The sequence below is a fragment of the Dipodomys spectabilis genome, unplaced genomic scaffold (genome assembly GCF_019054845.1).
Source record: "Dipodomys spectabilis isolate Male_0828 unplaced genomic scaffold, ASM1905484v1 ptg000651l, whole genome shotgun sequence".
Classification (NCBI taxonomy): Eukaryota; Metazoa; Chordata; class Mammalia; order Rodentia; family Heteromyidae; genus Dipodomys; species Dipodomys spectabilis.
This window is the reverse complement of record NW_024871328.1, coordinates 350,721-354,615: the sequence shown is the minus strand read 5'-3', so window position 1 is coordinate 354,615 and position 3,895 is coordinate 350,721.

Sequence of the window (3,895 nt, the reverse complement as noted above, 5' to 3'; positions counted from 1 at the left end):
TAAATAATGGTGGTACTCGAATTTTTGTCTGAGTTCTTCACTCTGTGTGCTTACAAGGAGAGTCATTGGGTGAAGGAGAGGACCAATATGAAAAGACTATGGGAAGAAATGCATACTTAGTAAGTAGTTGTTTTAGGACTGAGTGAGTGGTGATGAGTATTTGCAATAGGCTGGTGTGTCAGCGTCATAAAAAGGAGTACATAGAAATTACATTAGTGACAGAAACTGAGAAAATCTTGATCATTCATCTTATCTAATGGATGGAAGTAGGGTAAGAGGAAATCTAAAGTTTTTGCACATCTCTGTCTCCTAACTGTGTTAGTTACATTCTTGGTGATAAGGATGGATTTAGATGGATTTATCTTGGTGATAAAGATGGATTTAGAGGAAAAAAACTCTCTGATAGTTCTAATATTTATGTTAAACAGATGCAAAGATAGGTCTGTTTGGACATCATCAAAATATTCATGACCATGAATATGAAAAGTAATAAAATCAGGGACATTATTAAAGAGAAGAGGAAAAGGAAAGTTCTGACGAAAGTGTGAACAATGTGAGTACCAGTGGACAAGATTGGAGGAATGTGATAAATAAGGAAACAAAAAAGGAATAAACACAGATTTACAGAAGAAAAGGAAGGAAAGAATTTTCAGGAAGATATTGAATGAAATCTACTATTTGGATTTGAAAAGTAAAAGGACATAGACAAGTTCAATAAGAACAGTGTTTTGGTGAAAGTCATATTGATAAAATGTTGAGATGTGAATGTGAGGACAAAATTCTGGATCGATTAATTCAACAGATCCTGTTGATTCTAAATGTTGGGAACAAATACTTAATCCTGACCTTAGAAAGATTATACAGATATAACTGTCATGAACTTTTATTACTGGTATTCTGTGAATATTTTTGAAAACTTTATTTAGCTAGGAGATTATAGATTGAACTACAGCACAAAAAAGCCTAATTTGTCCTACAGTTCCAATTAGTGACCCATCTATCCATATCAGTTTGGGATTTTATTGAAATATATTTAGATATGTTTGGATATCTTATCAGCCTACTCATTATAAATGTAGGACAAGTAACACCAAGTATTAGGTTGAACATACAGCTTTACTGATGTGACTGAAGACTCCTGTAATTGATTCCTCTTTAGAATAGAAAATGCCTCAATAGCAATTGACACATCATAACTGCCATATACACTATTGAAATCTAATTCTTGTTAGGTATATCTCCATACTGAAATAATCCTGTCAACCAACCTGACACAAATTCTTTGTGTGTGTGTGTGTGTATTTCTTATCTTTTATTATATTATAATAAAGGGAAAAATATCACTTACCATATAAATTATAATGAAAACTGGATCATAAATCCTTAGCTTAAGATTGACACTGGAAAACATATGAAAACTCAACTGGCATGAAATATACATGCTTCCAAATACATATGTGTGTTAAGATGAGGGAGTACATAAAATACACAAATTAATATTAAGAGAACACTCATTTAGGTAAAAAGAATGCCCACTAAATCTAACTTCAAGACTTAATTTTTTGTAGGTAAAGAGATTTATGAATAAATAAACCATCTAAATTCTAACAGTGAACAAAGCTTTCTAATTTTCAGATCTTTTGATATTCACTTTAAACTTTCTGACACAAATTCTTATATGTAGGAAAATGTTCTTATAAACTTCAAGCTTTTATTGAATGGAAAAATTCAGACATTACTCTCACCACTACGATTAAATGCCTAAAAAGATAAGACATTTTGCTTTAATGCCTTTCTTTCACTTTCTCATACACATTGTCAAGTAGTGAAGGATTCTGATTTAACAATAATACAATCGTGACTTGTATTAACACAACATCTAGGATCTAATGTTAACTTGGACACTTACTAATTAGCTCCAAATTTTGTGGATATTTATATTTCTCCTGGGTAAACTAATGAACTCCAGGAAAATGTCCTTAAGGAGCCTTTCAATTCTAATATCACTGTCTCAAAATGCTTTAATTTCTACATCCTTTAATGTGGGCATAGGGTTATATTGTGGAGCTTTTCTCCTCAGAGAGTGAGTATTACCCTATTGCTTAACATGGACAAAATACCTTCATACATAGACTGGGCGTGTACAAACAAGAAGTAGTAGTTGGACAATGTTCTTAGCAGTTTGTACAGATAAAATGGAAATAGAGCAACTATGAACTCAAAAGGAATGTGCAAAGAAGACAAAGGCACAAAGTAGAATGTGCCAAGAAAAGCTAAAGTATAATTTCAAATAATGTGCTCAGGTGTGAGGGTGTGTTCAAAGTACAGGTTCAGACAATGTAGTTGGATATCTTGGGTGGAAAACTGCTTTAAACTGTTCTGGGATAATTGTACAAGTAGAAGCCCCTAATTCTGACTCTAATCAGCCACAACATCATCAACTCACCAAGTTCAAAGTGAGAAAAAGAGGGCTGATCACAGTTAGTGTTGAAACAATGGCAATCACATAACTTTTCTTATAAGTGTTCATTTATTTTGGAGCATTTAAGTAGGGAAAAGCCAAGTAAATATTTTGCATGTACCTAAATTAAGTGGGACGTATTATATTGGTCTCTCTTTAACTTGGAAGTTATAGATTATGACTTTTTTACTCTAACTTGGGACGATGACCTGCTGTCAGTTATTTTCTTCTCTTACCCTTTTTTGCCCTTCCACTTACATAATTATTATTTAAAGAGACATAATTGAGCTTGCATGTCTAAATTCTTCCAAATTACCTGAACTACTTCATACTTCTGGCAGCGTCCTATATCTTTCTCAAGGGAAACATTTTGAAACTACCATTTTTATCCTACATGATATTGGATATCTTCCTGGCTAATTCCTGCAAGATATATATTAGACTCATCCTATATCTCAACATTTGTACCACCATAAAATACTATCTTACTTAGAAATCATGATATTAGTATATCTGGTGAGGCAGCATCTCTCATTTTTGAATGGCCTTAAGTGATACTTACATGCAATCATGTTTTAATCCAATATGCCACTCAGTAGATGAATGAATTGACAAAATGTGGTTTATATATGTACGGAGTAATTCTATGCTTCCTATTCATAAGGAAATGGAAAAACTTGGAAAAATCCTACTAAAAAAATAAGCAAGACACAAAGAAACAAATTTCATAGTTTCCCTCATTTGTAATAACTAGGAAATATCTAAGATAGTCTTAGCAGATGAGCAGAATGAATCAATATCTATGTATAAATGACCATATAAAATGATGCTGAGCAAAATAAACTCCTATATATGGAAAGAGAGGTCTTTCTTTGTGGATGTTGTTTTTAATGTACTATGTGATTCTTTTTTTCCTTTATGTTATCCCATATGGTTTGTCCATTGTTGTACTTGGATTCAGTATCCTGTGTATGGTATATACATTTATCTTCATTTGGCAAGGGAAGCAGAACAATAAAATGGCGAGACAAAGGACAAAAGGCAAACCAATGCAATAGCAATAGTCACAGGACAATATGTTGAAAATTTACAATACAACTTGTGAGTGGTATTGGGGTGAAGGAAAAGTGTGAGCAAAATGAGGGAGGGGATAAAAATTTTGATATGTTATGTATTCAATACCTTACAATTACTGCAACCCCTTCTATATATCACCTTGACAATAAAATTAAGTTAAAAAATGAGCTACATAAAATATAATTTCACTGTATTAGTATAGTAAATATTAATCTATGTGTATTACCTTTAAAAAATGAACATTTTGGTTGCTAATTTGAATTACCTCTTTCTTTATCAGACATCAACTGGAATGTTATCAAACTATACAATATTTTCAGAATATACTTGCCATTATTTTGAAAAAAATATTATTTT